The sequence below is a fragment of the Pristiophorus japonicus genome, chromosome 13 (assembly GCF_044704955.1).
Source record: "Pristiophorus japonicus isolate sPriJap1 chromosome 13, sPriJap1.hap1, whole genome shotgun sequence".
Taxonomy (NCBI): domain Eukaryota; kingdom Metazoa; phylum Chordata; class Chondrichthyes; family Pristiophoridae; genus Pristiophorus; species Pristiophorus japonicus.
Window position 1 is genome coordinate 124116885 of NC_091989.1, and position 23491 is coordinate 124140375.

A 23491-nucleotide genomic window follows, 5' to 3' on the forward strand; every position below is an offset into this window, starting at 1 on the left:
TCCCGAGCAGTAATGTAGTCGGCTGCTATTGCCTTGTGTCCTGTGCAACATCAGGTGCTAGTGGAGCAAGTTGCTGTTGTTGTTGGTGCTACTGGTGTGTCTGGTGATGTTGGTGTTGGGACTGATCGTGGTGGGATTCTGAGGACCAATGTGAGATTTTTTTCAAGGGGCACCGATGCTGCTGGAATAGATGGTAGCTGAAGTTAAGATGACAGAAGCAATGTCAATGGTTAAAGAGGTTGTTCCAAGGAAGTGACAGTGGATAGAGAGTTTACTCCACTTCCAACCTGCAAAAAACTAAAAATTGTCTTCCAAATTATGTCAGTTCCAGCTTCTAACAATGGTAAGTGAACAGCTGTGAAATGGTAGCTTTTACACCACTTTTGCACCACTTTTGCAGCTATCACCTATTCAGAGCAATGGAGAGTCATTGAAAACCTAACTTTCTTACCAGACATGATTCCGAGCGTCTTGAAACTCGTCAAAATGCTGGAAAAATGGTAAGTAGATGGTAAAATGCTGCCTAAATACCTTTTAACAAGCTCTTAACTATTTCAATTGGCTCACCCGCCGCTTGGTGTCGTGTCTGTAAAATGCAGACAGACCTGGCACTTGGGAAACTGTCACAGTGGCAGGTTCACAGCGGGATCAAAACCTGGTATCAATCTTTTAGATTTTGACAGCGGACCCGCCCTCTGAGCACCGGCAAAAATTCTGGCTGTTAACTCGGTTTCTCTCTTCACAGATGCTGCCTGACATGCTGAGCATCTCCAGCATTTTCTGTTTTAATCCTATTTTTACAGCCAGCCTGTGATTTATCCTCTTTATCTAGTGATGGAATTTTAAGCAAAAATTTATTTATAGCTAAGATATATCAATATTTCTTTATTTGATTACTGTTGGAATGAATGATTCATTCCACTTCCAACACATCTGTTGTTTTGATTTGAATAAACTCAGTGAAATAAGATGTACATTGTTTATTCAGACATCAGTTTCCTCCCACACACATCTTAAAAAAAGGGGACAAGTCCGACTGCGGCATCTACAGAGGAATCTCTCTGTTATCAGCCACTGGGAAATCATCGTTAGGATCCTCCTCAACCATCTTCTCCCTGTGGCTGAAGAGCTCCTTCCAGAGTCACAATGCAGACTCCGTCCACTACGGGGTACAACGGACATGATTTTTACGGTGCGACAACTGCAAGAGAAATGCAGGGAACAACACCAACCCTTGTACATGGCCTTCTTTGACCTTACAAAGGCCTTTGACACTGTTAACCACCAGGGACTATGGAGCGTCCACCTCTGTTTCGGCTGCCCCCAAAAGTTTGTCGCCATCCTCCGCCTGCTCTACAACGACATGCAAGCCGTGATCCTGACCAATGGATCCACCACAGACCCAATCAACATCTGGACTGGGGTCAAGCAGGGCTGCGTCATCGCGCCAACCCTCCTCTTGATCTTCCTCGCTGCAATGCTCCACCTCACACTCAACAAGCTCCCCGCTGGAGTGGAACTAAACTATAGAACCAGTGAGAACCTGTTCAACCTCCAGGCCAGATCCAAGACCGTCCCATCCTCTGTCGTCGAACTACAGTGCGCAGACGACGCTTACGGCTGTGCACATGCAGAGGTTGAACTCCAAGTCATCGGCAACATCTTCACTGAGGTGTATGAAAGTATGGGCCTTACACTTAACATCTGTAAAACAAATGTCCTCCACCAACCTGACCCCGCCACACAGCACTGCCCCCCAGTCATCAAGATCCACGACGCAGCCCTGGACAATGTGGACCACTTTCCATACCTCAGGAGCCTATTATCAACAAGGGCAGACATCGACGACGAGGTTCAACACCGCCCCCAGTGCGCCAGCGCAGCCTTCGGTCACTTGAGGAAGAGAGTGTTCGAAGATCAGAGCCTCAAATCTGGCACTAAGCTCATGGTCTACAGGGCTGTAGTGATATCCGCCCTCCTGTATGGCTCAGAGACGTGGACCATTTACAGTAGACACCTCAAATTGCTGGAGCAATGCCACCAATGCTGTCTCTGCAAGATCCTGCAAATCCCCTGAGAGGACAGACACACAAACATCAGCGTTCTCAATCAGGCCAACATCCCCAGCGTCGAAGCACTGACCACACTCGAGAAGCTCCATTGGGCGGGCTACATTGTTCGCATGCCCGACACGAGACTCCCAAAGCAAGCACTCTACTTGGAACTCCTACATGGCAAGCGAGCCCCAGGTGGGCAGAGGAAATGTTTCAAGGACACCCTCAAAGCCTCCTTGATAAAGTGCAACATCCCCACCGACACCTGGGAATCCCTGGCCAAAGACCGCCCTAAGTGGAGGAAGAACATCCGGGAGGGCACTGAGCAGCTCGAGTTTTGTCGACGAGAGCATGCAGAAATCAAGCGCAGACAGCGGAAGGAGCATGCGGCAAACCAGGCTCCCCACCCACTCTTTCCTTCAACGACTGTCCCACCTGTGACAGAGACTGCAATTCCCGTTTTGGACTGTACATCACCTGAGAACTCACTTTTAGAGTGGAAGCAAGTCTTCCTCGATTTCGAGGGACTGCCTATGATGATGATGACACATGTCTTCCAGTAACCTGAAAAGATTCTGGTATAATCAGATTTATAGGCATTCCTAGGAAGATTGAAGGCATCTCACAGATTAATCTATTACATATTATGTGTGGGAAGTTGCTACATGCTCCCAAATCACTTCTTGATGATGCATTTAGTATTGGGATAGAATGCCACATTCAAATGCTAGTTTTACTAAAATGAACATCCTTTTCAAACAGTCAGTGGCTTCAATTGGTTAACTGCACCTGCGTAGGTCAATATCTGAGCCAACAGGGTAATTAATTGCAGCTTTACTGGGTGGGCAGACAGCCTTCACTTCCTAATCCCACATTAAAAACATGGCTGCCACGTCTGCATCTGACTGTACTGCACACAATGTGGGTCATCCTCCATTTAACTGGGCTGCTGTGTACAGTCCAGTGGGAGAAGAGTGACTTTGCTCACATGCATGATGGTTTTTTAAAGGAATGCCACCCATGTTCATGAAAAGTGTTTGGTGAAATAAACTTGCTTTGGGAGAGGAGGAGGAGGCAGGAGATCCAGATGTCATTTTTGTCGAGGTGACATTTCACCCAAGTGACAGGATGATGTGCTTCAGTGACATTTAACTAGTTGCCCATTAGGGAATTGTTGGAAATGGTGGATGAGTGGAGTGAAGGATTCAAGGCAGTAAGGGAGTGGGACAGGGTAAACAGCAGGATTATTGCCGTGTCCTGGGATTTGCTGCCTCTGATCTTCAGTAAGTTGCTGAAAATTTAAGGAATAATTACTCACCCCCAGGATTTAGTCATGAGCTGATGTTGTAGAAAGACTCCAAATATTAATGCAGATCACTATGGCAGATCAATAGCCTCTTACATATCTTGATCCTGTTTAAGGAATCGGACTATGATCAGAGTGGTGTTTGTACCCAAGTAACTAAATATACTAAAAGGTAACTTAAGTAACAGCATCACAATCTCTGATTCTGTACAATAATTGGTAATAAAGCACCATTATAACTGGTCAGAATGTTGAAAACTTATTTCCATGGCGGATAAGGCAAATTGTTCAGTGCTGCTTGTTTAAGAATAATTGCTTGCAAACAACAACAGAGCTCAGAGTACATGCTGGGCATGGAAACCTCTTCAAAACTGAACTGCTTCTCTGTAAGAGACCTAACAAACCATCTTTGGGGCCTGTTCAAAACTGTAACTACCTAACAGTGTCACCTTCTATTTTTCAACTTCCATTGATTGTCTATTATTAGCAATCCACACATCAATTGTACTTCCTGTCCATTTTGTAATATTGCTGTGAATGGAAAGTTTATTGCTGCTGATTACTTACGTTCTGATAAAGCAGTCAGACGGCAGTTCATAATTGTAATTGTTTGCCCCCTGCCTGGAAACCTCGGTCTATAACTGGTGTAATCTATTGCTCCCATTATACTGATACTGTTGCTGGAATAGATTTCCAAAACTTGTGTCACTACTTTATCTCTCTTTCCTCTTCCATTTATAATTTGTTTTCTCACCTTAAGATGTCCCTGAAACAACCAAGGTTGATTTATACTGCTACTTTTGTATGCAGGCATAAAGGCATAGTGACAGTGTAACTCAGAAGACCATTGAGCACACTAAAGCCCTCAGTTATTAGTCTATCTTTCACAATTTGAGTTCTCAAACAGCACAGTATAAATCCATCTTGTGAGGATAGACAGACCAGTTGTTTCCTAGCCTCTGACATCCTACAAGGTCCACAGAAGCAGTGCAGGTTGAGTGTTGTATTTTTCTTTCTCTTTGCCTGCTGCCCACCCCCGCCCCCTCCTTGCTTTCCTGTTGAAGGTCAATCTGTCCTCTGCTTATCCCTCCCAATGAGGGCTCACTGAGATTGGAAACTGACTGTAAACTGGAAGGCTGAGTGCCATTGCTGGGCGGCGAAACCCATTCAAAACTGAACTCCTTCTCTGCAAGAAACATTATGCTTTCTTCTAGCCTCGAATAAACTATCCTGTTCCTAGCTGTAAATATCTAACAGCTACACTGGTTATAGGCAGTAATGCAGTGTCAAATATTTTTCAGCTTACATTCATTGTCTTTTATTAGCAATCTACACATCACGTATACTTCCTGTGCATTTTGTAATATTCCGGTGAATGGAAAGTTCAAAGCCATTGCTTATCTACTTGTTGTCCCACAGAGTGCTTTGTGCTTCCTTATTATTGAGCTTAAACTTTGTGTAATATTTGGTGTACAATTGAGGACAACGAAGCACTAGATGTGTTTTCAGCAACACACACCTCAAGGAACATATCGGGGAAATTACATGGTAACCTATTGGACAATATCAGGCAGTCTCAATTTAATCAAGCAAACAGTTCCAGGCTTTGTATGTGACACTTAAAAAAAAAAAGCCACAATTTTCTGCTGAAAACACACCTTAAAAATACAATAATAAGATTTTAGCACTGTTCACATCTAAACACCCACCATGGTTAATATAGCACAGCTTTGAAATATTTGTGAAAAGCTTTTTGTCAGAAAAGTAACAGACATCTCAGAGTCCTTTTTTTGAGGGTACAACCTGCCCCATGTCAAAGTCAATTTTCCGCTTTGACCTCCTACCGATTGTGTTTAGGAGGGGTTGGGCGGAGCTTCTGTGGAGCCTTTGCTAAACAACTGCTAGGAAATGCATAATATTAATGACTATTGTGCTGTTCAGATGGGGAAATGCCTGGCTTCCTCCAAATGTATATCAGGAAATTCGTGATGTAGGAAGTGTCATATTTTGGATTCTAATGTTAGACAATTTCTTGGATTCAGTGTCACCAGCTACTCCATAAGTGGGCCTCATGGCTTCAACAATCAGGAGTGCACCCTTTCTGCCTAATATCTAGATAAAGAAAAATAATGAGGTGTAATGGCTCTGGCCATGTAAACAATTAACAGCTTAGACACACTGTTCTGCTTTCTCGATGATTTAGCACCTTGTAAAACATTCCGTAGCTAACCCATCGAGCCTGAACTGATAGTTTTTCTGTTGAGAAATACCCTGTTGAGAAATACCCTTGCCCAATGACTCTAGCCATAAAGAATTACAATCAGAAATAGAAACATAGAAACATAGAAAATAGGTGCAGGAGTAGGCCATTTGGCCCTTCGAGCCTGCACCATCATTCGATAAGATCATGGCTGATCATTCCCTCAGTACCCCTTTCCTGCTTTCTCTCCATACTCCTTGATCCCTTTAGCTGTAAGGGCCATATCTAACCCCCTCTTGAATATATCCAATGAACTGGCATCAACAACTCTCTGCGGTGGAAAATTCCACAGGTGAACAACTCTCTGAGTGAAGAAGTTTCTCCTCATTTCAGTCCTAAATGGCCTACCCCTTATCCTAAGACTGTGTCCCCTGGTTCTGGACTTCCCCAACATCGGGAACAATCTATCTGCATCTAACCTGTCCCGTCCCGTCAGAATCTTGTATGTTTCTATGAGATTCCCTCTCATCCTTCTAAACTCCAATGTATAAAAGGCCCAGTTGATCCAGTCTCTCCTCATATGTCAGACTGGCCATCCCGGGAATCAGTCTGGTGAACCTTCGCTGCACTCCCTCAATAGCAAGAACATCCTTCCTCAGATTAGGGGACTAAAATTGAACACAATATTCCAGGTGAGGCCTCACCAAGGCCCTGTATAACTGCAGTAAGACCTCCCTGCTCCTATACTCAAATCCCCTAGCTATGAAGGCCAACATACCATTTGCCTTCTTTACTGCCTGCTGCATGTGTATGCCAACTTTCAATGACTGATGAACCATGACACCCAGGTCTCATTGTACCTCCCCCTTTCCTAATCTGCCACCATTCAGATAATATTCTGTCTTTGTGTTTTTGCCCCCAAAGTGGATAACCTCATATTTGTCCACATTATACTGCATCTACCATGCATTTGCCCACTCACCTAATTAGTATAATTCACCCTGCAGCCCCTTAGAGTCCCCCTCACAGCTCACACCACCACCCAGTTTAGTGTCTTCTGCAAACTTGGAGATATTACACTCAATTCCTTCATCCAAATCATTGATGTACATTGTAAAGAGCTGGGATCCCAGCACTGAGCCCTGCGGCACTCCACTGGTCACTGCCTGCCATTCTGAAAAGAACCCGTTTATTCCGACTCTCTGCTTCCTGTCTGCCAACCAGTTCTCTATCCACATCAGTATATTACCCCCAATACCATGCGCTTTGATTTTGCACACCAATCTCTTGTGTGGGTCCTTGTCAAAAGCATTTTGAAAGTCCAAATACACCATATCCACTTTTTCTCCCTTCTCCACTCTACTAGTTACATCCTCAAAAAATTCCAGAAGATTTGTCAAGCATGATTTACCTTTCATAAATCCATGCTGACTTGGACCGATCCTGTCATTGCATTCCAAATGCGCTGCTATTTCATCCTTAATAATTGATTCCAACATTTTCCCCACTACTGATTTTAGGCTAACCAGTCTATAATTACCTGCTTTTTCTCTCCCTCCCTTTTTAAAAAGTGGTGTTACATTAGCTACCCTCCAGTCCATAGGAACTGATCCCGAGTCGATAGACTGTTGGAAAATGATCACCAATGCATCCACTATTTCTAGGGCCACTTCCTTAAGTATTCTGGGATGCAAACTATCAGGCCCTGGGGATTTATCGGCCTTCAATCCCATCAATTTCCTGAACACAATTTCCCAACTAATAAGGATTTCTTTCAGTTCCTCCTTCTCGCTAGACCCCCGGTCCCGTGGTATTTACGGAAGGTTATATGTGTCTTCCTTCGTGAAGACAGAACCAAAGTATTTGTTCAATTGGTCTGCCATTTCTTTGTTCCCCATTATAAATTCACCTGAATCCAACTGCAAGGGACCTATGTTTGTCTTCACTAATCTTTTTCTCTTCACATATCTATAGAAGCTTTTGCAGTCAGTTTTTAAGTTCCCAGCAAGCTTCCTCTCATACTCTATTTTCCCCCTATTAATTAAACCCTTTGTCCTCCTCTGCTAAATTCTAAATTTCTCTCAGTCTTCAGGTTTGCTGCTTTTTCTGGCCAATTTATATGCCTCTTCCTTGGATTTAACACTATCCTTAATTTCCCTTGTTAGCCACGGTTGAGCCATTATTTTTACGCCAGACAGGGATGTACAATACTGAAGTTCATCCATGTGATCTTTAAATGTTTGCCATTGCCTATCCACCGTCAACCCTTTCAGTATCATTTGCCAGTCTACTCTAGCCAATTCACGCCTCAAACCATCGAAGTTACCTTTCCTTAAGTTCAGGACCCTAGTTTCTGAATTAACTGTGTCACTTTCCATCCTAATAAAGAATTCTACCATGTTATGGTCACTCTTCCCCAAGGGGTCTCGCACAACAAGATTGCTAATTAGTCCTTTCTCATTACACATCACCCAGTCTAGGATGGCCAGCTCCCTGGTTAGTTCCTCGACATACTGATCTAGAAAATGATCCCTAATACACTCCAGAAAATCCTCCTCCACCGCATTGCTATCAGTTTGGTTAGCCCAGTCAATATGTAGATTAAAGTCACCCATGATAACTGCTGTACTTTTATTGCATGCATCCCTTATTTCGTGTTTGATGCTGTCCCCAACCTTACTACTACTATTTGGTGGTCTGTACACAACTCCCACTAACGTTTTCTGTCACTTGGTATTCCGCAGCTCCACCCATACTGATTCCACATCATCCAAGCTAATGTCCTTTCTTACTATTGCATTAATTTCCTCTTTAACCAGCAATGCCACCCCTACTCTTTTCCTTTCTGTCTATCCTTCCTAAATGTTGAATACCCCTGGATGTTGAGTTCCCAGCCTTGGTCACCCTGGAGCCATGTCTCCGTGATGCTAATTACATCATACCTGTTAACTGCTATCTGCGCAGTTAATTCGTCCACCTTATTCCGAATACTCCTCACATTGAGGCAAAGACCCTTCAGGCTTGTCTTTCTAACACACTTTGCCCCTTTAGAATTTTGCTGTAATGTGGCCCTTTTTGCTTTTTGCCTTAGGTTTCTCTGCCCTCCACTTTTACTTTTCTTCTTTCTATCTTTTGCTTCTGCCCCCATTGTACCTCCCTCTGTCTCCCTGCATAGGTTCCCATCCTCCTGCCGTATTACTTTAACTCCTCCCCAACAGCACAAGCAAACACTCCCCCCAGGACATTGCTTCCGGTCCTGCACAGGTGCAGACCGTCCGGTTTGTACTGGTCCCACCTCCCCCAGAACCAGTTCCAATGTCCCAGAAATTTAAATCCCTCCCTGCTGCACCACTCCTCAAGCCACGTATTCATCTGAGCTATCTTGCAATTCCTACTCTGACTAGCACGTGGCATTGGTAGCAATCCTGAGATTACTACTTTTGAAGTCCTACTTTTTAATTTAGCTCCTAGCTCCCTAAATTCATCTTGTAGGACCTCATCCCTTTTTTTTACCTATATCGTTGGTACCGATATGCACCACGACAACTGGCTGTTCACCCTCCCTTTTCAGAATGCCCTGCACCCGCTCCGAGACATTCTTGACCCTTGCACCAGGGAGGCAACATACCATCCTGGAGTCTCGGTTGCGGCCGCAAAAACGTCTGTCTATTCCCCTTACAATTGAATCCCCTATCACTATCGCTCTCCCACTCTTTTTCCTGCCCTCCTATTCAGCAGAGCCATCCACGGTGCCATGAACTTGGCTGCTGCTGCCTTCCCCTGGTGAGTCATCCCCCTCAACAGTACCCAAAGCGGTGTATCTGTTTTGCAGGGGGATGACCGCAGGGGACCCCTGCACTACCTTCCTCGCACTGCTCTTCCAGTTGGTCTCCCATCCCCTATTTGGCTGTGGACCCTTTTCCTGCGGTAAGACCAACTCACTAAACGTGCTATTCACGTCATTCTCAGCATTGTGCATGCTCCAGAGTGAATCCACCCGCAGCTCCAACGCCGCAATGCAGTCCGTCAGGAGCTGGAGGTGGATACACTTCCCGCACACGTAGTCGTCAGGACACCGGAAGCGTCCCTGACTTCCCACATAGTACAGGAGGAGCATAACACGTGTCCGAGCTGCCCTGCCATGGCTTAACCCCTAGATAAACTTAATTTGGCAACAACAAGGCTAAAAGGTTACTTACTGGTATAGAAAAGAAAAAGAAAAACTACTTACCAATCACCAACAAATCACTTACCCCCTTGGCTGTGACGTCACCTTTCAATTTCTTTCTACTTCTTTTTTGGCTTCTCATGCTGCTGCAGCTGGACTGGCTCACTGACGGGCCTCCTGTAGGCTGCTCGCCTCCCGAACTCCCGCTACTCACTGACGGGCCTCCTGTAGGCTGCTCGCCTCCCGAACTCCCGCTGCTCACTGACGGGCCTCCTGTAGGCTGCTCGCCTCCCGAACTCGCGCTGCTCACTGACAGGCCTCCTGTAGGCTGCTCGCCTCCCGAACTCCCGCTGCTCACTGACAGGCCTCCTGTAGGCCGCTCGCCTCCCGAACTCCCGCTGCTCACTGACGGGCCTCCTGTAGGCCGCTCGCCTCCCGAACTCCCGCTGCTCACTGACGGGCCTCCTGTAGGCCGCTCGCCTCCCGAACTCCCGCTGCTCACTGACAGGCCTCCTGTAGGCTGCTCGCCTCCCGAACTCCCGCTGCTCACTGACAGGCCTCCTGTAGGCCGCTCGCCTCCCGAACTCCCGCTGCTCACTGACGGGGCTCCTGTAGGCTGCTCGCCTCCCGAACTCCCGCTGCTCACTGACGGGCCTACTGTAGGCCGCTCGCCTCCCGAACTCCCGCTGCTCACTGACGGGCCTCCTGTAGGCCGCTCGCCTCCCGAACTCCCGCTGCTCACTGACGGGCCTCCTGTAGGCCGCTCGCCTCCCGAACTCCCGCTGCTCACTGACGGGCCTCCTGTAGGCCGCTCGCCTCCTGAACTCCCGCTGCTCACTGACGGGCCTCCTGTAGGCCGCTCGCCTCCCGAACTCACGCTGCTCACTGACGGGCCTCCTGTAGGCCGCTCGCCTCCCGAACTCGCTCTGCTCACTGACAGGCCTCCTGTAGGCCGCTCGCCTCATGACCTCCCACTGCTCACTGACAGGCCTCCTGTAGGCCGCTCACCTCCCGAACTCCCACTGCTCACTGACGGACCTCCTGTAGGCTGCTCGCCTCCCAAACTCCCGCTGCTCACTGACAGGCCTCCTGTAGGCCGCTCGCCTCCCAAACTCCCGCCTTTCACGAACTCCCGCTGCTCACTGACGGGCCTCTTGTAGGCCGCTCGGACTCCCAAACTCCCGCCTCTCACGAACTCCCGCTGCTCACTGACAGGCTTCTTGTAGGCTGCTCGCCTCCCGAACGCCCACCTCTCATGAACTCCCGCTGCTCACTGACGGGCCTCTTGTAGGCCACTCGGACTCCCGAACTCCCGCCTCTCACGAACTCCTGCTGCTCACTGACAGGCCTCTTGTAGGCTGCTCGCCTCCCGAACGCCCACCTCTCACGAACTCCCGCTGCTCACTGACGGGCCTCTTGTAGGCCGCTCGGACTCCCGAACTCCCGCCTCTCACGAACTCCTGCTGCTCACTGACAGGCCTCTTGTAGGCTGCTCGCCTCCCGAACGCCCACCTCTCACGAACTCCCGCTGCTCACTGACGGGCCTCTTGTAGGCCGCTCGGACTCCCGAACTCCCGCCTCTCACAAACTCCTGCTGCTCACTGACGGGCCTCTTGTAGGCTGCTCTCCTCCCGAACTCCCGCCTCTCACAAACTCCCGCTGCTCACTGACGGGCCTCTTGTAGGCTGCTCGCCTCCCGAACACAAAGTACATTTTTTAACATCACAAACTCCTGTATTATAGATTCACAGGACTGGATACTGGTGACCTAGTCCCTACATTTTCTCACAGCTATAATGGTGTCAGATCCTCGATAGGACAGAACTTCTTCCCCACTTGTTATTTGCACCCTGACCCCTCATTTATGTATTTCAGACAAGTATCTGTGCCATTAACGGTGTAACTGGGGCATCAGCTTGGAGGGTGGAAACTCATAGAAATATAGAATGGTTACAGCACAGAAGGAAGCCATTTGGCCTGTCGAGCTTGTGCCGGCTCTCTGCAAGAGCCCTTCAGCTAGTCCCACTCCCCCACCCTTTCCCTATAGCCCTGCAATATTTTTTCCTTCAGATACTTATCCAACTTCCTTTTGAAAGAAAAAGTTGAGTCTGCCTCCACCACCCTTTCTGGCACTGCATTCCAGATCTTAATCCACTCGCTGTGTAAAAATGTTTTTTCTTTCATCGCCTTTGGTTCTTCTGCCAATCACCTTAAATCTGTGTCCTTTGGTTCTCGACCCTTCTGCCAATGGGAACAATTTCTCTCTATCTACTCTGTCTAGATTCCTTATGATTTTGAATATCTCTATCAAATCTCCTCTCAACCTTCTCTGCTCGAAGGAGAATAACCCCAGCTTCTCCAATCTATCCATGTAACTGAAGTCCCTTATCTCTGGAACCATTCTTGTAAATCTTTCCTGCGCCTTCTCTGAGACCTTCACATCCTTCCTGAAGTGTGGTGCCCAGAATTGAACACAATACTCCAGTTGAGGCCAAACCTGTCATGTATTCAACCTGCATTGTAACCCATGTATAAACTGACCTAAGTTATACACCGTGAGAACACTGACCACTAGATGGGAGACACTCCTAACCTGGACCTTCAGGTATAAAAGGGGAAGCTCCACCCACCTTCATCAATTGAGTGCTAAGGAATAAAGGACAGGTCACAGACTGACCTTCTCTCAAGCATGGGCCTCTTGTGCATTTATACTGTGTAGTAAGGACGTATCAATGGCGACAAGAAACTAGGATTTAAACCACGCGAGCATGGCCACTAGCAGAACAGACGAGAGGTACTGTGTTAAGGAATGGTTGGGACAGAGATTCAACATTGTTAAAGCAGCACACAGTTCTCCAGGCAGACAAGGGCAGTCAGGCATGCCCCAACATGTAGTCGAACCCAGAGGGGGAGTTCGACAGAGACAATGGCAAGCTGAACAGCGATTCACGCCATTGCAAGGGACAATGCGGCTAGTAATGGGGCCATCAACACCTGTTAATGGTTTACTCAAGGACAATAACAGGGGCAGTCAGGGACGATCGACTGACCTTTTGTTTCAAACCGCAACTCATGCTGGAGGCATACATTCAGCCGGAGTTTGCAGAGATGAGCAAAATACCTGCAGAAATTGCAGAAATGGACACTGGGGGAAATCGCTGGAAGCTAAAGTTCAGCGAGTTCATGTGGAGCACGTATACAGTTCATACATCAGGACGCCACCGATAATGATGAAAGTGCTCCTCAATGGCATCCCAGTATCAATGGAATTAGTCACGGGTGCCAGCCAATCCCTGATGGGTATCAAACAGTTCGAAAAGTTGTGGGCATCCAAGGCCAGGAGGCCAAAATTATCGCCGATTGACGCACAGCTACGGACTTACACAAAGCAGATCATTCCGGTGCTAGGCAGCGCCACAGTAGTCGTGACCCACAAAGATTCGGAGAACAGGTTGCCACTCTGGATTGTCCCAGGGGACGGTCCCGCACTACTGGGGAGGAGTTGGCTTGCTGTCATGAACTGGAAATGGGGCGATGTCAATGCAATTTCCTCTGTGGAGCGAGTATCATGCTCACAGGTCCTGGACAAATTTGACTCATTATTTCAACCCGGCATTGGCACTTTCATGGGGGCCAAGGTAGTGATTCACATAAACCCGGACGCCAGACCAGTACATCACAAGGCCAGAGCGGTGCCGTACGTGATGCGGGAAAAGATAGAAGGCGAATTGGACCGCCTGTTAAGGGAAGGCATCATCTCGCCAGTCGAATTCAGTGACTGGGCGAGCCCAATTGTGCCGGTGCTCAAGGCGGATGGGTCGGTCAGGATATGTGGCGATTACAAGGCCACCATCAATTGGGTGTCACTCCAAGACCAGTACCCGCTACCGAGAGCGGAGGACCTCTTTGCGACGCTATCCGGTGGCAAACTTTTTTCAAAATTGGACCTGACCTCAGCTTACATGACCCAGGAGCTGGCGAGTGAGTCGAAGAAGCTGACCACCATCACGACACACAAGGGGTTGTTTGAGTACAACAGATGTCCATTCGGGATTCGCTCGGCCGCCGCGATCTTCCAACGAAATATGGAAAGCCTCCTCAAGTCGATTCCAGGGACGGTGGTTTTTCAGGACGACATCCTCATTACGGGTTACGATACTGAAGAACACCTCCACAACCTGGAGGAGGTGCTACGCAGACTGGACCGGCTGGTCTGCGACTGAAAAAGACGAAGTGCGTCTTCCTAGCTCCAGAGGTAGAATTCCTGGGGATGAGGGTAGCAGCAGACGGGATCAGCCCTACTGCATCCAAGACAGAAGCGATCCAGAGAGCACTCAGACCCCGTAACACGACGGAGCTGCGTTCGTTCCTGGGGCTCCTGAACTACTTTGGTAACTTCCTTCCCAAATTGAGCACGCTGCTAGAGCCGCTACACGTGCTCCTACGCAAAGGTCGCGATTGGGTCTGGGGGGACAGCCAGGAAAGGGCTTTTAATAGAGCACGCAATTTGTTATGTTCCAACATGACCCATGTAAGAAACTTGTGTTAACGTGCGATGCGTCATCCTATGGGGTCGGGTGTGTGTTGCAGCATGTCAATGCCAAGGGTCAGTTACAGCCGGTAGCTTATGCCTCCAGGAGTCTGTCCCAGGCAGAAAGGGGCTATGGGATGGTAGAAAAGGAGGCGCTCGCATGTGTGTATGCGGTAAAGAAAATGCACCAGTACCTGTTTGGCAGGAAATTTGAGCTGGAGACAGATCACAAACCCCTAAGGTCCCTTTTGGCCAACAACAAGGCCATCAATGCAAACGCATCGGCCCGCATACAGAGGTGGGCACTCACGTTAGCTGCCTATGACTACACAATTCGGCACAGACCGGGCACCGAAAACTGCGCCGATGCACTCAGCAGGCTCCCACTAGCCACCACTGAGGGGGCTACCGAGCATGGTGCTGAGATGGTCATGGCTGTTGAAGCTTTTGGAAGCGAAGGCTCACCCGTGACAGCCCGTCAGATTAAAGTCTGGACAAATAGAGACCCGCTATTGTCTCTAGTCAAGAAATGTGTCCTGAATGGGGACTGGGCAGCCACGTACAGGGCATGCCCAGGTCACACGTGTGGTGGCCAGGGATAGACGCAGATCTGGAACTTTGTGTTCGCAGGTGCAACACGTGTGCCCAGCTGGGCCATGCGCCCAGGGAATCCCCCCCTTAGCTCCTGGCCATGGCCCGCCAAGCCTTGGTCACGCATCCATGTGGACTACGCAGGTCCTTTCATGGGGAAAATGTTTTTGGCTGTAGTAGACGCCTACTCCAAATGGATCGAGTGTGACATTTTAAATTCAAGCACATCCTCTGCCACGGTAGAAAGTCTACGGGCAATGTTCGCCGCCCACGGTCTACCGGACATCTTGGTCAGCGACAATGGCCCGTGCTTCACAAGCACTGAATTCCAGGACTTCATGGCAGGCAATGGAATTAACCATGTTAGAACGGCACCGTTCAAGCCGGCCTCAAACGGCCAGGCAGAACGAGCAGTGCAGGTAATCAAACAGGGGATGCTCAGATTCCAAGGGGGTTCCCTACAAACCCGCTTATCACGCCTCCTGTTGGCCTATAGATCCCGACCACACTCGCTCACAGGGGTTCCACCCACAGAGCTACTAATGAAAAGGACGCTCAAAACCCGATTATCCCTTATACACCCCGCCATGAAAGAAATTGTCGAGAGCAGGCGCCAGTCACAATATCACTACCATGACAGGAATGCGAGGGCGCGATGTATTGATGTAAATGATCCTGTTTTTGTCCTCAACTACACTGCAGGGCCCAAATGGCTCGCAGGCACTGTGGTTGTCAAAGAGGGAAATAGGATTCTGGTAGTTAAACTTACCAATGGACAAATCTGCCGCAAACATGTGGATCAAACAAAAAGGAGGTTCAGCAACCCCATAGAAGAAGCAGAGGAAGAACACGATATAGAGTTCACTCCACCACAGGTGACCGAACACCAGAACCAAAGGGAGGAGAGCCCAGTCACTGTGGGCAGTCCGGACAGGCCTGAGGCACTGCAAACAGCAGACACTCAGGCCAGCGCCCAACAACCGGAGCCCCAACTCAGGTGCTCTACAAGGGAGCGTAAACTACCAGAGAGACTCAACCTGTGATCCCAATAAGACTTTGGGGGGGGAGGTGATGTCATGTATTCAACCAGCATTGTAACCCATGTATAAACTGACCTAAGTTGTACACCGTGAGAACACTGACCACTAGGTGAGAGACACTCCTAACCTGGACCTTCAGGTATAAAAGGGGAAGCTCCACCCACCTTCATCACTTGAGTGCTAAGGAATAAAGGACAGGTCACAGACTGACCTTCTCTCAAGCATGGGCCTCTTGTGCATTTATACTGTGTAGTAAGGACGTATCAAAACCAATATTTTATAAAGGCTCTTCATAACTTTCTTGCTTTTGTACTCTATGCCTTTATTTATGAAGCCCAGGATCCCGTGTGCTTTTTTAAAACTACTTTCTCAGCCTGCCCTGCCACTTTCAACGATTTGTGCACATATACCCCCAGGTCTCTTTGTTCTTGCACCTCCTTTAGAATTGTACCCTTTAGTTTATATTGCCTCTCCTCATTATTCCTACTTTTCTGCATTAAATTTCATCTGCCATATGTCTGCCCATTCCGCCAGCCTGTCTGTCTTCTTGAAGTCTATCACTATCCTCCTCACTGTTCACTACACTGGCAAGTTTTGTGTCAGCTGCACATTTTGAAATTGTGCCCTGTACACCCAAGTCTAAGTCATTAATATAAATCGAGAAAAGCAATGGTCCTAATACTGACCCCTGGGGAACACCACTGTATACCTTCCTCCAGTCCGAAAAACAACCGTTCACCCTACTCTCTGTTTCCTATCATTGAGCTAATTTCGTATCCTTGCTGCCACTGTCCCTTTTATTCCATGGGCTTCAACTTTGCTGACAAACCTATTATGTGGCACTTTATCAAACGCCTTTTGGAAGTCCCTATACACCACATTAATCGCATACATTGTGGTGCTTTACTGCAGCAATGACAGCTGGCTGTATCAAACATTTTCTTTCAAATTGCCTAGTTTTGAAACTCATGATTTTCCAGCTGAAATCAGTTATTTGGGCCGATTTTCAACAACGCCTCCGCCCGCCCAAGTGCCGCCGATGGCCGCCGAGGTACCGGACGGTACTTTGGGCGGGATATTCATGAAAAAGGTCCTTCGAAGGTTGGTGGGCATCAAATGGAAGACGTACGCTGCCAATCTGGGTAGCAGCGGGCGGGAGGTCGCATGCTCGGTGGCGGAGGCGCTTGCTGCCCAAGTGCTGCCGAGGATGGAGTCGGGCCCACGGAGGGTCGAAGACCTGAAAAAAAAATCACAAATAAAAAATACAAAAACTAGCCGAAGACCTTCAGGAGACCCCACGCATGTAAGTCGCTGTTGAAAATGTTGTAAAAAAATGTTCACTTACTTTTTTTTCAGGTTTTTCAGACTCCCCATTGAGGAAAGACCAGCCTCCAGCCAGCAGTCCATCCCCGTTCTGCCGCCGACTCCCACCCACAGGAATCTGGGAGCTCAGCGGGCGGGAGCTCTGTTGCAGCACTCGGTCATCCGTTGACGTCAGCGGGCAGTTCCCAGCGGCTCCCCCCTCCCGCCCGCTCCAGGCCACCCCGAAAGTGGCACTGGACGGATCTGCAGGAGGAATGTCAGCGGGAGTGAGCGGTGGGCTGCTGAATTTCGGCCCCTTTGTGTTTTATAGCTGTAGAGAAACTGGCCATTTCAAATTTAACCCCACCCTCCCAAGGGCCTTTACAATACTGGAAGCCTGGAATACATAGGTGTCCCTTGCGCCCACCATTGCTAAGGCAGAAATGACAGGAATTATGATGTATTTGTCATATTTCCCTCCTTTCCGCGGCTCACATGCTCATCTAAATGTGGGCAGATCTACTGCGCACTAACACCAAATCCAATGTTTCTAGGTCCTACCTTAACTGCCTTGTTTGCTCTTCCAGATTACAGCATATGTAGTGTTGGAAGGAAATTTAAGGCCTAAACTTGCATCAAAATGAGTTAGGGAATGAGGGACATCGTTTAAAAAGGAGTTGGTAGTTATCGGACTAGAAATTGGATGGAAGATAAATGTGATGAAATAGTTTGTGCACCATTGTGTCACATTCGCGCCACACAAGTGCCAGGTAATGACTATCTCCAACAAACGAGAGTCTAACCACTGCCCCTTGACATTCAACTGTATTGCCATAGCCAAATCCCCCACCATCAACATACTGGGCGTCACCATTGACCAGAAACTTTACTTGAGCAGCTACATAAATACTGTGGCAACAAGAGCGGGTCAGAGGCTGGGTATTCTGTGGCAAGTGTCTCACCTCCTGATTCCCCAAAGCCTTTCCACCATCTACAAGGCACAGATGTCGATGTGTCAAAATCTTGGAACTCCCTCCCAAAAAGCACTGTGGAAGTGCCTTCACCACGCGGACTACAATGGTTCAAGAAAGCAGCTCACCACCACCTACTCAAGGGCAGTTAGTGATGGGCAACAAATGCTGGCCTTGCCAGCAACACCTACATCCCGTGAATGAAAAAAAAGTGAACAAACGTGATTCTGGACATAGCAATGTTATCCCGAGGAAATTTACAAATTGGGCTTCTTGTGAGTTTTATCTGTGTTTAATTGCCTCCCTCTTGGGAGAGGGTGGAGGAGGGAGGGCGAGGGGATGGAGGAGTGAGGAGTGAAGCGAGAGAGGAGGAAAGAAGGGCTGGGAAGAGGGCAGAGAGGGAGTGGGAGAAGGGAAGGAAGATTAAAACACATGTAAAGTTTGTTGTCTTTATAATTTTTATAACATTTTTAATATGTCAAATGGAAGATGAGAAAAAAATTAGCTGTCGAGGCTCTATTTTCCTCAAACCTCCCCAAGGCCCACCCCCCAATCACAACCTACACCACATCTGAAGTGCAGCCTAGAGCACAATTAGGGATGAGCAAGAAATACTGGCCTTGCCAGCGACGCCCACAAACGCATGTTTCCTGCCTCTGTTAGTGTGGTGCTGTGTTCTGGTGTCGGGAGGTGTCTGCAACTTAGAGACAGTCTACTTATTTTCTTCAGTCAGAAAGCACTCAGCATTTGCTTAGCGCTTCCCAGCAACAATGCAGCTATACATGCGAAACCATGGACCGTAGCAATTTCCCTTCCCCACAACTGAGGTGGATGGTGCAGTAAATGGTCTATTGACCAAAAGGACCAAGAAACAAAAAGGGCCACACTACATCATAATTCTAAAAGGACAAAGGGTGTTAAAAAAACAAGCCTGAAGGCTTTGTGTCTTAATGCAAGGAGTATCCGTAATAAGGTGGATGAATTAACTGTGCAAATAGATGTTAACGGATATGATATGATTGGGATTACAGAGACGTGGCTCCAGGACGATCAGGGCTGGGAACTCAACATCCATGGGTATTCAACATTCAGGAAGGATAGAATAAAAGGAAAAGGAGGTGGGGTAGCATTGCTGGTTAAAGAGGAGATTAATGCAATAGTTAAGAAGGACATTAGCTTGGATGATGTGGAATCTATATGGGTAGAGCTGCAGAACACCAAAGGGCAAAAAACGTTAGTGGGAGTTGTGTACAGACCTCCAAACAGTAGTAGTGATATTGGGGAGGGCATCAAACAGGAAATTAGGGGTGCATGCAATAAAGGTGCAGCAGTTATCATAGGTGACTTTAATATGCATATAGAGTGGGCTAACCAAACTGGAAGCAATACGGTGGAGGAGGATTTCCTGGAGTGCATAAGGGATGGTTTTCTAGACCAATATGTCGAGGAACCAACTAGGGAGGAGGCCATCTTAGATTGGGTGTTGTGTAATGAGAGAGGATTAATTAGCAATCTCGTTGTGCGAGGCCCCTTGGGGAAGAGTGACCATAATATGGTGGAATTCTACATGAGGATGGAGAATTAAACAGTTAATTCAGAGACCATGGTCCAGAACTTAAAGAAAGGTAACTTTGAAGGTATGAGGCGTGAATTGGCTAGGATAGATTGGCGAATGATACTTAAGGGGTTGACTGTGGATGGGCAATGGCAGACATTTAGAGACCGCATGGATGAACTACAACAATTGTACATCCCTGTCTGGTGTAAAAATAAAAAAGGGAAGGTGGCTCAACCGTGGCTATCAAGGAAAATCAGGGATAGTATTAAAGCCAAGGAAGTGGCATACAAATTGGCCAGAAATAGCAGTGAACCTGGGGACTGGGAGAAATTTAGAACTCAGCAGAGGAGGACAAAGGGTTTGATTAGGGCAGGGAAAATAGAGTACGAGAGGAAGCTTGCAGGGAACATTAAGACGGACTGCAAAAGTTTCTATAGATATGTAAAGAGAAAAAGGTTAGTAAAGACAAAAGTAGGTCCCCTGCAGTCAGAATCAGGGGAAGTCATAACGGGGAACAAAGAAATGGCAGACCAATTGAACAAGTACTTTGGTTCGATATTCACTAAGGAGGACACAAGCAACCTTCCGGATATAAAAGGGGTCAGATGGTTTAGTAAGAAGGAGGAACTGAGGGAAATCCTTATTAGTCGAGAAATTGTGTTGGGGAAATTGATGGGATTGAAGGCCGATAAATCCCCAGGGCCTGATGGACTGCATCCCAGAGTACTTAAGGAGGTGGCCTTGGAAATAAGCGGATGCATTGACAGTCATTTTCCAACATTCCATAGACTCTGGATCAGTTCCTATGGAGTGGAGGGTAGCCAATGTAACCCCACTTATTAAAAAAGGAGGGAGAGAGAAAACAGGGAATTATAGACCGGTCAGCCTGACCTCAGTAGTGGGTAAGATAATGGAATCAATTATTAAGGATGTCATAGCAGCGCATTTGGAAAGAGGTGACATGATAGGTCCAAATCAGCATAGATTTGTGAAAGTGAAATCATGCTTGACAAATCTTCTGGAATTTTTTGAGGATGTTTCCAGTAGAGTGGACAAGGGAGAACCAGTTGATGTGGTATATTTGGACTTTCAGCAGGTTTTCGACAAGATCCCACACAAGAGATTAATGTGCAAAGTTAAAGCACATGGGATTGGGAGTAGTGTGCTGACATGGTTTGAGAGCTGGTTGTCAGACAGGAAGCAAAGAGTAGGAGTAAATGGGTACTTTTCAGAATGGCAGGCATTGACTAGTGGGTTAACGCAAGGTTCTGTGCTGGGGCCCCAGCTGTTTACACTGTACATTAATGATTTAGACGAGGGGATTAAATGTAGTATCTCCAAATTTGCAGATGACACTAAGTTGGGTGGCAGTGTGAGCTGCGAGGAGGATGCTATGAGGCTGCAGAGTGACTTGGATAGGTTAGGTGAGTGGGCAAATGCATGGCAGATGAAGTATAATGTGGATAAATGTGAGGTTATCCACTTTGGTGGTTAAAAACAGAGAGACGGACTATTATCTGAATGGTGACAGATTAGGAAAAGGGGAGGTGCAACGAGACCTAGGTGTCATGGTACATCAGTCATTGAAGGTTGGCATGCAGGTACAGCAGGCGGTTAAGAAAGCAAATGGCATGTTGGCCTTCAAAGCGAGGGGATTTGAGTACAGGGCCAGGGAAGTGTTGCTACAGTTGTACAGGGCCTTGGTGAGGCCACACCTGGAGTATTGTGTACAGTTTTGGTCTCCTAACTTGAGGAAGGATATTCTTGCTATTGAGGGAATGCAGCGAAGGTTCACCAGACTGATTCCCGGGATGGCGGGACTGACATATCAAGAAAGACTGGATCAACTGGGCTTGTATTCACTGGAGTTCAGAAGAATGAGAGGGGATCGCATAGAAACGTTTAAAATTCTGACGGGTTTAGACAGGTTAGATGCAGGAAGAATGTTCCCAATGTTGGGGAAGTCCAGAACCAGGGGTCACAGCCTAAGGATAAGGGGTAAGCCATTTAGGACCGAGATGAGGAGAAACTTCTTCACCCAGAGAGTGGTGAACCTGTGGAATTCTCTACCACAGAAAGTTGTTGAGGCCAATTCACTAAATATATTCAAAAAGGAGTTAGATGTAGTCCTTACTACTAGGGGGATCAAGGGGTATGGCGAGAAAGCAGAAAAGGGGTACTGAAGTTGCATGTTCAGCCATGAACTCATTGAATGGCGGTGCAGGCTCGAAGGGCCGAATGGCCTACTCCTGCACCTATTTTCTATGTTTCTATGACCAACATCATTATTTAAATTACCCTGACTCTGGAGAACTAGCTGGGGTCAGGGGTTCAGGAAATTGTGGATGAAAGTCCTGATCCACTGAAGATCTGCCGCCATTGCTGCTCTGAGAAAAATCTACACATTGTTGACGTATTACATTTTTTTTTAAAGTGAGGACTGGGTGACACAGTGCATTAAGAAAGTAAAGGAAGACTTGCAATTATAAAGCACCTTTCACCACATCAGGACGTCCAAGAAGACAGTCAATTGAGTACTTTTGAAGTGTAGTCACTATTGTAATGTGGGAATAACGGAAGCCAATTTACACACAGAAAGGCCTCACAAACAGTATTATGATAATGACCAGATAATCTGTTATTTAATTATTGGTTGCGGGATAATATTGGCCAGAACATTGGGGTGAGCTCCCTTGCTCTTCTTCGAAATAGTGTCATGGAATGTTTTATGTCCACATGACAGGGTTACTCTTTCACCTGTAAGACCCTGGGTTCAGATGCAACTCAGACTGATGGAATGAACATGTTCTTGATCTGGTGACTGTAAGGATCCTATGTGAAATGAGTTTGGGCAGTCTCAGTCCAGTTCCCAGTGGGAATGAGCCGACAGCACAAGCTGGCACTAATTGGCAACATCATTTAGCCAGGCTTAAGCATGGTTGTTGGGCAAAAGAAAGAAGAAAGAAAGAAAGACTTGCATTTATATAGCACCTGTCATGACCACCAGATGCCCCAAAATGCTTTACAGCCAATGAAGTACTTTTGAAGTGTAGCCACTGTTGTAATGTCATCATCGTAGGCAGTCCCTCGGAATCGAGGAAGACTTGCTTCCACTCCAAAAATGAGTCCTTAGGTGGCTGAACAGTCCAATACGAGAACCACAGTCCCTGTCACAGGTGGGGCAGATAGTCGTTGAGGGAAGGGGTAGGTGGGACTGGTTTGCCGCACACTCTTTTCACTGCCTGCACTTGATTTCTGCTTGCTCTCGGCGATGAGACTCGAGATGCTCAGCGCCCTCCCGGATGCAGTTCCTTCACTTAGGGCGGTCTTTGGCCAGGGACACCCAGGTGTCAGTAGGGATGTTGCACTTTTTCAGGGAGGCTTTGAGGGTGGCCCTGTAATGTTTCCTCTGCCCACCTTTGGCTCGTTTGTGTGAAGGAGTTCCGAGTCGAGCGCCTGCTTTGGGAGTCTCGTTTAATGTAGAAAATTATAAAACTGTCATATTGGTACAGTAAGGAGTGTTCCTGTGAGGTTGGGGCAGAGCTGGATGCTATATCTGGCTGGGATGTACCTGGCCTGAGAGTGCTTGATGCCAGAAATGGAACGTGTAGCATTCCCCACCACTGGCTGATATCCCTCAACTTGATGAACATGAAAGAAAAAATTAAAAGGTTAAAACAAATGGAAACAATGCTAATTTTGTTCAATCTAATTTCAGTTAAGCATTTTAGTTCTAACAGCAGTTCTTCATGTGGGCCTTCAATAAAAGA

General features: G+C 47.5%; 1 protein-coding gene across 3 annotated transcripts in view; it reads left to right on the forward strand.

Annotated features, from left to right (window-relative positions):
• dpep2 (dipeptidase 2) overlaps positions 1 to 23491 on the forward strand; it is a 127658-nt gene that overhangs the window by 62163 nt on the left and 42004 nt on the right. The window lies entirely within an intron of this gene.